The sequence below is a fragment of the Pagrus major genome, chromosome 13, assembly GCF_040436345.1.
Source record: "Pagrus major chromosome 13, Pma_NU_1.0".
NCBI classification, from domain to species: Eukaryota; Metazoa; Chordata; class Actinopteri; order Spariformes; family Sparidae; genus Pagrus; species Pagrus major.
This window is the reverse complement of record NC_133227.1, coordinates 30,500,545-30,514,541: the sequence shown is the minus strand read 5'-3', so window position 1 is coordinate 30,514,541 and position 13,997 is coordinate 30,500,545. Positions and strand designations below refer to the sequence as shown.

The 13,997-nt window shown below is 43.5% G+C and overlaps 1 long non-coding RNA gene across 1 annotated transcript in view; it reads left to right on the top strand.

Moving 5' to 3' along the window:
• The window catches only part of LOC141007432 (uncharacterized), a 54,987-nt gene that overhangs the window by 33,023 nt on the left and 7,967 nt on the right, over nucleotides 1-13,997 (top strand). The gene's annotated exons all lie outside the window — the stretch shown is intronic.

Below are 13,997 nucleotides of genomic sequence, written 5' to 3'. Positions count from 1 at the left end.
GTTTGTAGGGAGGATGCTCTCTCTGCCTCAGCGTGACGCGCCCTCCTCCTCTTCCTCCTCCTCCTCCTCCTCCTCTTCCCGGAGCTCTTCCAGGAGCGCTCTGATCTCAGCGCGTCCTCCTGAAGTCACCTCCTCAACAAAAAAAAACCCCAGCCAGTCCCTTTTTACACCCGCTGCATCAAAGTGCTCCACTCTCTGCGTCTCCAAGTTGCAAGAGCTGCACAGTTCTTGATTTGTGTGTCTGCAGAGAGAAAAGTGTCCTCAGCTGCAGCAGCAGCAGCAGCAGAAGAAGAAGTATCTCCACCCAGAGCAGACGGAGAGAAGTGAAATGCTTACAGCAGCAGCAGCACAGTATTTTGGGATGGTGGTTGATGATGATGATGATGAAAAGGAAAAGTGCAGCTGGAGGAGGTTTCTGAAGTCGGAGCTGGAAGCAGAACTTTGAAGAAAAAAAATCCTCCTTTTTTTTCCTCCTCAGAAAACGTTTGTTTCCGTCCTGCTGTAGTTTCCTCTCTGCTCCCCGAGAGATGAATGACTGAGAGCTGGATGCACTCCCTCTCTCTCCCCCTCTCCCTCTCTCTCCCCCTCTCTCTCTCTCTCTCTCCCTCACACACACACACTCACACTTCAGTCACCCCTCCCCTTCTCTCTCTCTCTCCTCCCCCTCCCTCCCCCATCACTGACTCGTCTCCAGTCTTCAGGATCATGACGGAGCAGAAGTCTCTCATGTGACATTAAATGAACAGATGACTTGAACGTGATCGTGTCGCCTCGTCTGATGTTTTATTTTCAGCTCAAACCAGTTTGTTGTATCTGAGGCCCGACATCAGTTTCACTGGAACGACATGATGAAGCCCTGCATGTAAAAGTATATCACCTTTTCATACAGAAGAGAGTCCGGTCAGAAACATGGAGCAGTTTCATTGTTTGACTCTGAAGTATATCGACTTGAATCACTTTCTCTTTGGTTCCCTCTGATCCAGGATCAGTGTCTGGTCTGACAGGAAGTGGCACAGGGGGAATGAATTTGTGTAAACTAGGTGGTGCTGGAAGCTTAATGATGAAGCGACTGCTTGAAGGGAACATGCTACTGCTAGCTAGCTACAATGGTACGCCGAGCTCACTACGAGCTGAGGAGATGAAACTCACAGAATCACTGACTTCCTGTAAATCACTGTCTTTATGTGAAGTCACCATTTTAAAGTGATTTCTATCTTTTGATTCTTTTTCCTGCTCTCAGTCTATTTATCTGTTTCTAGCCCTCACGTGACGTCGCCGTTCTTGGTGCACCATAAATAAAGTTTATTATTATTATTATTATTATTATTATTATTCTTATTATTATTATATCAACTGTGAGAGAGCAAGATGGCTGTCCATCTTTGAATCGAATTTGTTTGTGTCTAAAGTCTTGAAGCAAACGTTTTGCTCTGCACGTGACAGGTTGTTACTGATTATGTTAATAGAGATCATCTCTCCAACACACATTGTGTTTAAAAAAGAGAATAAACGTCAGCGCTTCGTGTTTCTGTGCAGCGGATCTGCTCAGATACATCATGCTATGCCTAAAGCTTAACGAGGCGACTGCCGAGCCAGACACGAAGATGGTGTTTCAGTATTTGTAAGCGTGTTACCACCGATACTTTTAACAACACGTCGAGACATTTCCAGCCATGTTTGTGGCGGCAGAAGCAGAAGCAGGTGTTTCAAGCTGCTCCATGTGTTGCAGAACCTGACCAGAGCATCAGCACAGCGTTGTCACAGAACTGAAAACTGAATGTAAAGAAACGTGACGCGTATCCGTCACTTTCTGCTCACATGAATGAAAATAATTACGCTTCACAACAATCCTCGAGGCGTCTGCACAACAGTTCAGTATTGATGAGTCATTTTGTTTTACTGCTCAGTAACCAGCTAACTACTGACTGCACTATTATTACGTAGGCGGCAGTGAACGAGTGAGGCAGTGATTTATAACATCACCCCTTTTTATTGAGATGTGTTCCTATCAGCGGCTCCCGTCTCATAACTGACGACAAAGCGGCTACATCATGTAGTGTTACGTAACGTTGTGTTACGTCACGTTGCGTTGTGTGATGTTGTGTTATGTTGTGTTGTGTTACATTGTGTTACGTTGCGTTGTGTGATGTTGTGTTACGTTACGTTGTGTCGTGTTACGTTACGTTGTGTTGTGTTACATTGTGTTACGTTGTGTTGTGTTACGTTACGTAATGTCGCGTTGTGTTACATCACGTCACGTTGCGTTGTGTGACGTGTTGTGTTACGTTGTGTTGTGTTATGTTGTGTTGTGTTACGTTGTGTTACGTGACGTTGTGTCGTGTTACGTTGTGTTACGTTGTGTTACATTGTGTTACGTTGTTTTGTTACATTGTGTTACGTTGTTTTGTTACATTGTGTTACGTTGTTTTGTTACGTTGTGTTACATTGTGTTACGTGACGTTATGTTGTGTTGTGTTACGTTGTGTTCTGACCGAAGAGAAAGTGAAGCAGGAGATTTTCATTCATTCATTTGTTCCATGAGGTGACATCACTGACAATATGCTGCATGACTGTAATATGAACCTCCTCCTTTGTTTGTGTGTGTGTGTGTGTGTGTGTGTGTGTGTGTGTGTGTACACTCATGCATGTGCCTGTTTGTGTATGTGCTTTTGTCTCTTTTGGTCTGTGCCCTTACTCAGCAACTTGCAACCATCCGGACTAAAGCAAGACACACCAGTGTAGCTACACACACACACACACACACACACACACACACACACACACACACATTAAAGTAACCGGACACTGGTCCCTAATGGGGGGGGGGGGGCTCTGTTTCCTGTTGAGGAAAATATCTGAGATGAAACAAACTGCTGATAGAGACACAGAGACACAACGAGACACAACGAGACACAGAGACACAACGAGACACAGCGGGACACAACGAGACACAACGAGACGCAACGAGACTCAGTGAGACACAACGAGACACAACGAGGGGAGAAAGACAAAGACGATGTGATTATCTACGTATGAGAAATCACAAATATATTCAGGAGTGTTGTTTTAAATGTTGTCGGGGCTAAAGTGTGTTTAAATAGAAATGTTGTTAGAAAATAACATTCACATTTAGAAATATGATGCAAACAGTATGAAAGTATGAAAAACAGCATTAATGAGACCGTTTGCTTTGTTTGTGGGTAGTAAAGGCAGCTCAGATTAAAAACAAGTCACTTTATTAAAAATGATCATTTCAGCTGCTCTGTTGTTATTCACCAAACTGCTGGAGCAGCCTGGACGTGTTGTTAAAGGGACAGTTACAGGAGGCGTGCTGCTGCTCGGTGATGACGTAACGAGTGTTGACCTCCCGTGACGTCACCCATCGGTTTGTTTGTTGGTGTGTTCGCCCGGATGGACCGAGCGGTGCGCGGGTCAGCGAGCTCTGTGACCGAGTCAGCTCTGAGTTCACATTGTTTTTGAATAATGGGTGTTTAATCTCAGCTGTGTGTTCGGACGGTGATATTCTGCCTTGTGAGGCTGCTTTGGTGGTTTTATGAGACGTTTTCTGCTGATTTAGTCTGAAGCTACTCGCTGAGTGTCGGTGGACGAGCTGGCCGAGTGTTAATGCTCATGACGTTTGTGTGGGCGACCAGAGTTCATGTCCTGTGAACATTAAGGTCGTCGCCATCTTGGTTTTCACTGTTTGAGGTAATAGGGTTAGGGTGGGTACGATTGGAGTCGCCCCCTGCTGGCCGTTAGAACAAAATGCAGGTTGGCGAACTTCAGCCAAAGGAAAATAACTTTTCCAAAGAAAAGTTGGTGTGTAGATTAAAGCAACATGAACCACACGTACAGCAGCAGATTAAAACTCTTCGCTCCACACAGATCTGATGACCTGCTTCTCGTTTTCTTCTTCGTGCTCTTTTAATCACGTCATCTCGTTACGCTCTCTTCTTCTGCAACAGCTTTCTGACTGGACAACTCGTCTTGGTGAACCAACCTCTAAAGATCGGTGGTTGATGGAAACGAGCTTTAATGTGCAGATTTCCTTTTGCTGATATTCTCAACATTTGGTTAAAACCTGCAGTACACGTGGAGGGAAACCGAGATTGTGTGTGTGTGTGTGTGTGTGTGTGTGTGTGTGTGTGTGTGTGTGTGTGTGTGTCTGTGTGTGTGTGTGTGTGTGTCTGTGTGTGTGTGTGATGGAGAGATGTTCTGGGTCAGGCAGAGATCAATGTCAAATGGCCTGGTTAACAGCATACAGCTGACAAAGTCATTCATTTCTGCCGGCGCTCCACTCTGGACGCACTCTTCATGTGTGTGTGTGTGTACATATATGTGTGTGCGTGTGTGTGTGTGCATGTGTGTTCTGGTTGTGTGTCATTGTGCTGCAGTAACAAGCGCCTGCTGGATTGGGAGGAGGCGTCCCACCCATGAAGCACATGGGTGTCAACTTACACAACACATTACAGTATGTGTCTCACGTGAGCCACACGCACACGCGCGCGCACACACACACACACACACACACTTTCCTTTCACTGGAGGCTTTTATCAGAAGTGCCCGGCTGAACAGCCAGACGTGTGTTGAGGGAACATCTCGCCTCGAGACCTGAAGCTTCGCTGACGACACGTTGAATCGATGCGACACGACCGTCAGCTGCAGAGACATTTTTGTGGTTTTCAGCCGACATCTTATTTGAGTTAATGCGAGGAATGATGGAAGTGTGTCGACTAGTTGAACCTCAGACTGCAGGAAAATATTCCCATATGGTTTCTGAGTTTGGGATTATAAATGTGTGTAGTCAGAAACTCCAATCCAGTCTTCATTACAGAAGTTATGTGAGGAATGATGCGTTATCGTTAATGTAAAAAAAATCATTTTGCAAATATTTCAACAGATAATAAGATTCGTGATCGGGTTTGCATCACAATTTTCATTTTCCCCAGAAAAATGGAGTCTGAAACCAAACAAATACAAACAAATCTTCCATCTGGAGAAGAAAACGTGTTGGTCGGGACGTTTCTGCAGCTCCACAGTTCTTCATTACTGCCGTCTGTCACAGCTAACTTCATCAAAACTACGCAGCTTCTGTGATTTGGATATTGAACTCGGCTATAGTGCATTTTCAATATTTTGATTAACTGTGCAGTCCTAGTTGCAGTCGAGGACGATAATGGATTGGCAGGAAGTGAGGAAATTAGCTGCAGCGCTCCGTTCTTACCACAGAGTGCATCATCACACTGAGACCAGTCACAGAAAACAAAAGTAAAAAAAAGACTTCATCATTTTAGCCATGACAGCTGTCAGTCCAAATCCAGACCGTTGACTGAAGAGCCGGAGTGAAGCTGAAAGTGGGTTGTACTGGCCGTGGCCATCTTGACATCACCTAACTCCACCTAACTCCAAGCTAATCAGGTGGAGAGGTGGAGTGTGGGTGGAGCTGAAGTGACCCGAGTTAGTTAATGAGCCCATCGAGCTGGAGGCAAGAGAGCTATCCGTGTTCACAGATAAAGATTAGCATATTTTAGTTTATTTGCCCCAGCAACCGGCATCGAGTGTGTCTTTGCTGGTTGTTTCTTATTTTCCATCTCTTCTTCCATCTTTTCTGTTCATGAAGTAAAGTACATTTCTCCTCCAGTCAGCAGTCAAATAAGAGAGAATTACAGTAACGTTACATGACAGTAGATTTCAGCAGCTTGTTGCTGCAGACGGGTTGAGAAGCGATGAAGATGAATGCAGTTTAACAGAGTTGCTTGTTAATTCAAAACACGGCCGAGAGCTGAAGATCAGTGACTGAATTAGCTGAGGTGAAGCCGAGCGGACGGCTCGCTCACTCAAAGCGACCACATCCTTAATTATTATAATTTAAATGAGTGAGTCGTATAAAAACTGTCATGACGGGATGAATTACGTTCAGAGACCAAAACCATTTTTTGCACCAGACTGTAAATGTGTTTATTTCTGCTGGAAAGTTGGACTCTTGTGAGGTTCGACTCTCTTTTGGAGCCTCGAGTGGCCGTCAGAGGAACTGCAGTTTTTGTTTTTTCTGCCGTGGGTTCATTTTCAGCTCTGGAGGAAGCTGCTTGATATAAACTCACAGGACTGCTAGCGTGACTGAAGACACCATGAATATTGTTTTCTTTCTCTCTCTCAGCTGCTCATTTAGTTTTTTGTTTTATTTAGCACCTTCATTCAAACTCCAGATGTTGCAGCAGATGCAGTTTGTGTTACAGATGTTTCACTACACAAAAGCAGGAACAGCCTCACACTGGCCTGATCTTGATTTGTATTCTTGCCTCATTTCAATACTTTTCATGTTGCTCACTTGCCTCTTAGTCACACACACACACACACACACACCTCCTAATTGTTGCTGATATTTGGGTGTAGAGAGGAGCAGAGCCACTGATCCATTAACTGACCAGGCCCAGCTTGATTGGCTCCGGACGAACCCCTGAAATAGCAGGATTGGCTGTCGGCCAAGCGCCCATTTCCTGTGTGTCTGAGAGGAGCTCCAGCCACCGGGGCTCAAATGCATTTCCTGACTGTGTATAAAACTTTTATTAATGACCAGGAGTGCATCAGCGGCTATACCCGCTCGCCCGCACTCACTCACTCACTCACCCACTCATTCACTCTCTCATCAAGGGAGAGCAAGCGTGAGAGAGAGAGAGAGGATGATGGGAGTGAAAATGAGACACAATGTGAGACGAGCAGAGGATGAGAGAGGAAGAGGGTGTGTGTGGGAGAGTGTGAGAGACACTGATGGATGGATCAGGAGATGAGCAGATAGAATTAAGTGAAACAAACCAGAGGCCAGACATTAAAAGAGAAGGAGAGATAGGGAGGAGCTCTCCTATAGGCTCAAACCTACAGTATCTCTTACAGTGTAACTCCATTACACACCAATACACTGCAGGTCACTGGGTGCACCTTTACCTCCACTCAACACGAAGAGGAAAAGAAATAATGACGATTTTAAATATGTAGAAAGACAGAAAAACACAACGGCAAAGTTGGAAAAGACAACAGCAAGTTAGAAAACACAAACGTCTTGAGGCACACCGCTGGCCACTAGAGGTTGCTGTATTCATGAAACTGTTAAGTGTAGATAAACATTTACATTTATCCAAAAATGACCAATTAAAAGGACGTGAACTTTGGACCTTTTCTATGCCTTCTTTAAAATGAACACACATTTTGTGCTCCTGTCAGGATGAAGTGACGTCGGTTTGGTGATCCTCTGACTTTTATTTAGCAACATCAGATCAAAACTTGTCTAATACTTTGGTTTGTGGACAAATACCTGCCAAACTATTGATTTCCTCATAGCATGCGAGCGTCACCTTTCTGAGCATGTTAGCATACCATCGTCAGCGTACATCTTCACAGAGCAGCTAGCACGGCAGGAGACTATGGTGCTTCTGCATTATAATCTCAACAAAAACATGTTATATTGTCGCTTATTGGGCGACATGTATGCCAATACTGATCTGTGATAGGTCAATATCGGCCGATAATATAAGCAGATCACTGCTGCAGTCAGGAGTGAAGATAAATCCACTTTTTAATCTCAAAACTTAAAACGTTTTCTCTGAGCTCTCCTCCCGTCGGTGAACGGCTCCGGATCAGAACAGAATCTGATGAGACTCCAGGTGTTTATTCCTCCAGGAGGTCTGGATCTGCACCGACTCTCCTCCAGAGCTGGAGGTTCAGGTTTCAGTTTCCAGTAATGCCCCTGAACCTGAATTAAACAAAAAATACAATCTTCATAGAAGCCCTGGTGGTTTAAGCAGTTCATCTTGTCCCTTTTGGATTTGAGGAAATAACCATGACTTGATCACTACGAAGGAAGTCTTAATATTCACTCTGAGTGATGTAATCTGTTCAGAACATCCTCTACCTGAGGATCAGTTTGTGAAGCTGAGAGCTGTGAGAGAAACAACACGATGTTGACCTTTGATCGCACCATAAAACGTGAATGGGGAGTTGAAATGTGTACAGAGGAGCATAATTACATCAAATGGATGAAAGATGAGAGCTGTCAACACTTTCCTGGCAGGGTGGAGAGACAGAGGAAGAGAGAGAGAGAGGGAGAGAGGGGGAGTGATGACTGTCGTGACTGGTGGAAAACTGAAAATATCCAGACTGATGAGAGGCAACCTGCACGGTCATCAGACCTGGCAACCCAGGGAGGGGTAAGCTGTTAGAACAGAACCGTTTACGTATCTATTTGTACTTTGCTTCAATTTCACTTTTGATTTTGATATTGAGTCTGGAGCTGTTTTGAGGTTAAATTAAGTTTGTTGTCGTGTCTCGATTTAAAGTTCTCTGCTCTCATACTTGAATTGCAGCTGGTGGTTGTCAGTAATGCTTGTTTTCATCTACCTCAAGTTTTAAGTCTGACATCTCGTCACTACCGTCTAGTCTTGCTGTTACCGACATAAGGATGATGGTGCGTTATTTGCCTGATGTCAACCACCGACAACTGCGGTTTCACTTTTCTTTCTGATAGAAATAAAACTCACGTAGTTCAGTGATAGACCTGAATCTTACTAATGAACCAACCTTCTTGGCATTTGTTTGGTTCAAAGTAAGAGAAAGATCTGGAGATCTTTGAGACATCCACCAACATCTTTACTTGTAAAATGTTTGGTAATAATTATAAATAATTTAATAATAAATTATAAATGTCCTCACCGTGGCGTCGGTACTACCATCGAAATAGAGATGGACCATCTTAAACTGATGATCTGTTGAGTTGTGGGCCATACTTTTTATCGTCTTTTAGCTGCCCACCATGTCACAGTTTTTGTTCACTCTCACCGCTCTCATGGTGTTATTTTCAGTAGCAACAGGCATCAGTTTTCAGCAAAACATCTCTAAAAAGTCCCTGTAGACAACCTGCTAGCAGCGAAAGAGACAGATACTCCCTCAGGAGGTGGTGGAGACCCAAAACAGAGCTAAAAGAGAGGGACTATTAGAGTAACATCCACCAGGTGGGCAGAAACATGGTTCAACATGTTGCTCCATTAACTGTCTGACGAAGACTTTGGGGGGGTCACTACTAATGTTTCAGGGCTTCCAGTGTGGATTAACAGAAAACGGATATCCGGGCCAGGACTTCCAATTCTGTGTGCGTCATTTCGGCTCTTTCAAAACAGATATCTGTGTGTCAGATGACAGCTAATGGGTTCAGAAATTGCGTTTCGGGCCTCTTTTTCGCTCCACATGGACTGTTTACCTGCGTTATACCAAAGTCTGTCCATGTGATTGGTCAATACTACTTGAACGACACAACAGAAACCAGGACGTCATCAACATCTGACACCAAGATCTTTTGCTTCACCTTCGACCTGTTGTCACGTGTACAGTTTTCCTGTGTAACCAGGGGTTACCATCGTTTCAGGTGTGATCCTCCATCCTAATCCTGACTTTCTGACTTGTTTTCAACCTGTCTGTTTGTTGCCCAGTAGATATCCTTGTAGCGATGCCGCCGTGCTTTCAGATCTAAGCAGTTACCTTTTTAGTACAATAATATCAGTTGAGCATGAGGCCCAAAGCTGCAATAAACCAGAATTTTCCTTAAATGAAGTTTGTTCCTGCAGCATCAGTGGTCAGGTGAGAGCTTCTGGAAACAGTGAATGCTGCATCATTTTAACCACAAGAGAGAAAATCACATTACATTCATTTGCCTGATGCTTTTATCCAAAGCAACTTCCAATAAGTGCGTCCTACCTCAGAGGGAGGAAAGAGAAAGGACTGAAAGAGAAAGAACTGAAACGCAAACGAACGTTCAAACTTCTGATGTGATGAAGTCACCGCTGTAGACTTGGTACTGTAAAAGCTGCAGCAGAGCGAGCAGCAGCCTGCAGAGCTGAGCCCAGTGTGGAGGTGGGGGGTTGGTGATGATGTCTGCTGTGACCCCATGTACCCGCACACACACACATGCACACACACTTCCCGACCCCACAGCCAGGCAGGGGGCTTCAGTGGGTCGCTGACCCCAGGCATGGGGCCTGGTTACTGGGAGAGAGGGGTCGATAGGCCCGGCTGTGTGGGGGAGAGGGTCAATAAGGGTGAAGCCCAGAGAAAACGTGATTTTCATTTGACTTATTGTCGTGTTTTACTTATATTCTTTAAAGAATAATGAAGCTTTCCAATCATTGAATACATTATGTGTAGTTTTTCATCAGTTTGTCGTTTAGTATTTTGCAACAATGGCCGCCATCCACACATGTAAATAAAGCATAACTCATCTCACTGCGGAGCTTTACATGGATTATTGTAAAATGTCTGTTTTCATGCAGCAGTATTTCTCTTATGATTGATAAAGCAGGACACTTTTAGTGCATATCTGTTCCTTGTAGTATGAATCTGTCGAAGTTTCTACAAATAGTTTCTTGGTTCATCACTGTCGATCAGCAAAACAGCCTGAAACCAGGAGTGTGTAGAAGCCTGCGAGTCCTCGTGTGTGTTTGCATGCATATCTACTGATGTAGCTCTAATTTAAATAAATAAACACACATATTCATGTTGGTTTGGTTAGTTGGTATATCAGACAGGTGCTGCTTTTCTTTTTTCTAGTTGATGTTTCACGACACGTCCTCAAGACTTAAAGATTCTGATATTTGTACTTCTCTCTATTATTTGTTACAAAAAATAAACAATGGCGTGAAAAGAAAAGTTATCTTTATAATCAGTGTTACAATCAGAGGAAACGAACAGCAGTCTCACTGGTCAAAGTCTGGGTCTGTTTGATTCATCCATCCATCCCTCTTTATTCTGCATCACCTGACTTCCTCCTTTGCTCCCGTCATAATAACTACGGCCACTAGAGGTCGTACAGCCGCTCGCACAGACGACCAGATGAAATGAACTCTCTCACACGTCTCTAAGTATAAATTTTAGGAGGCTGTTCAGACTTAAGAGCACAAACTAGTCTTTTCTGTGCGTTTCCACCTTTTGTTTTTCAGTTTTGTTTTTTTTGCCAATATTAATATCATACTTCCATTCATGCCAATAAAGCATATTGATCTGATTAGAGAGAGAGAGGGAGAGAGAGGCAGAGGCAGACTGGAGTGCGTAATGGGGAAGCATTGATTATGGCTGTTAACTCTGGCTCTTTGATGTGGATAATGCAGTCTCTCTCTTCCTGCCTCTGCACTGCCTTTACACTCTAAAACCCCCGGGCCTCAGAGGATATTGGGTTTACAGAGAGAGTATACATCAGACGGGCTGCGTATGCTTGAATGTGACAGAAAGAAGCTGTACATGCTGGACAGAGAGATGGAGACACAGGGCCATGTGATTGTGGACGACGTGCAGATTAATGTGTGGAGTTGTGTTTTTATGTAAAAGAGAAAAGTTGACGGAGAGAAAGTTAGAGATTTTCCCCCCTGAGAGAAAAAACAGCATTTTTAGATTCAGAAAAAATTCCCAAAAGCAGAATATGTTTGGACTCGAGGGACGGCACATCTAGTGATCGTAGGAATTTGATTATGAGTCCATCGGGAGCAGAGGAGGAAATAACGTTATCAAAGAGTCCACAGAGAGAGAAGAGGTCGGGGTGGACGGGTCAGCACAGTGTCGGACTGAGTTCTGTTTACTTCCTGATCTCAACTGTTCGTTTAACCTCGACCGTGATTGTCCCATAACGTTAAACTGCTGTAACAAATGTGTTACATGTTATTATTTAGATATATATTAAAAATAAACTGCTTATCAGCTGTTTTCATTAATATTAGTTTGACTTACCAGATGCAGACTGTTGGTTTGTAGCCTGTCTGTTCCCCTTTTCTTCCGATACCTTCATGTTTTTTAAAATCCCAATTTTGATTTGAAACCTCAACCTCCAGGCGAGCAGCAAAGTAACTCTAACACTAGCCTGTTTGCTAACGGCATGAAAGCAAACAAGCTCGCAGCTTCTACCTTTTTCTTTTGCAGGGATTTAGCAATGTTAAGTTTCCCCTGGCACTATTTCACAGAGGTGCCGCCCAAGACGATTGTGATTTCTGATTGTTTAAAGACATAAAAACACGCACGCACAAAAAACACTGCGTTTTTCCCCATATACCAGAATAAGACTTGGTGCAGCCACACCTTTCTCCAGCGCTGACATGTAAAACATAAAACCCTTCTATTTCAAATGGGACAAGAATTTAAAAGATGAACATCACGCTGCAAACTCATTAGGAAACTGTTTACTGAGGTCATAAATCAGGTGAGAAGCAGGTTTATTTTCTACTTTTTTAAACCAGTGGAGTCGCCCCCTGCTGGACATTAGACAGAATGCAGCTTTAAGGCACTTCTGCATTGGCTTCCCTTTTCTCAGACCCTAAAGCTCTGTTAATATTTAAAAGAATCAATGATTTAGAGGAAATAACTCAATCTTTTATATAAAAATGGCATGGATGAAGCTTAAAATGAAGTGACCCCTTATAGCTCATATTTGTATTGTTTGTATTATCTTATTTTTTCTCAACATCACACTAACTTTTCGTGAGAACGGCCACCTGATGCTTCATCTCATCGAGTTTAGAGTTCAGACAGTTGCAGCAAAACTTTTCTCCTTTCCAGCTTCTTTACTTTGCTTCTGTCATACAAATCATATCATCCTTTAACACTGCACAGTATTTAAAAACAGATGTGGTCATTTCATAATTTAATCAAGGTTTAAATAACTTAAAATATATTTTTGTTTGTGTTGTCTTTCAGTTCGAGTCCTCATATTTAATTCATGAGGCCGACATAGGACGAGCTGCACAATCGATTCAGTCAGAAATGTGTTGGTGAGGAGAAGAGACGTGGAGGAGGATTCAGACATCGTGAACACAGTTGTAATAATAACAGACTTTATCAGGACATGTTGTCGACATTTTGAAAGAAGAAACATGAAAATCTGTGAGGCACAAACTTAAAAAAACAGATAATAAAACAATACACAGGAAGTTTAACAAGAATAAAACAAACAGGGTAGAAATGTCTTTAGGGACAGATGTAATGATCTGTTAACTATCTCAGTTTTTATTCATATAATCCAATTTGAGGACTGATACTATATTTTTATATTTTTTCTCTTTCAAATCCACTTTTGTTCAGAGCTTCAAGTCGTCACATTTTTATCCTCTGAAAACAAAACACACACAAAAAATCATCTTTCAGGGTTTTAGAGCTCCGTACTTTTTGATTTCCCCAAAATGTTCATCCTCGTGTCTTTTCCAGGATCTCAAATCTGATTAATTTGTCGACAGTATGAATTAATTATTGATCAGATTCCTGTAATCCTTCTGCATGTAATCTGTTACTCCCTGGCTGTATGACAGCACAGTGATGATGGTCTGTGGCCATGTGGGCTCTGAGAGCAGCGACTGAAGTCAAAATGGTTGACGAGCAGCCAACTGAGCCGAGCCCTACAGAGCTGCTATGACCTCATTCTGAGTCTCTGCTCCATCAGCTCCACTCAGTGACCCTGAGAGGAGGAGCAGCTGAGGGGAGCTGAGGGGAGCTGCCTCCCTCTGCTGGACTCTGTGTAGAAGCACGAGTGGCTCGTTGACTGCAGCAGCAGCAAGTTATGAAGACAACATACGGCTAACGTGTTAGCAAAGAGTTGCTTATTTATGAATTTATTTTGAGCCTTGTGGAGGTGTGGAGGTCCAGTAATCTCTCTTTTAGCTCCACCTTTAGTCTCCTCCATCTCCTGAGGGAAATATCTGGTTCTCCAGCTGCTAACTGCTCCACTGTGTCGATCCCTAATAGCCAGACATGACTCCTCAGCATTGGGTCAGAACTGGGCTGCACCACGCATCATTCTGCTGTGGGGAAAAACTGTTTCGACTTGTTTGTATTTCTTTAAACCAATCAGTGACAGCCATCTTTTGCGGTGCAAAGCCCAGGATGCAGCTGTGGTGCTCCTGCAAAAGATGGCGACCGCGCGGGGAAACATGTTTGAGTTAACTTAAAGACTGCTCTGTGTTTTACTCTCTACTGTAGC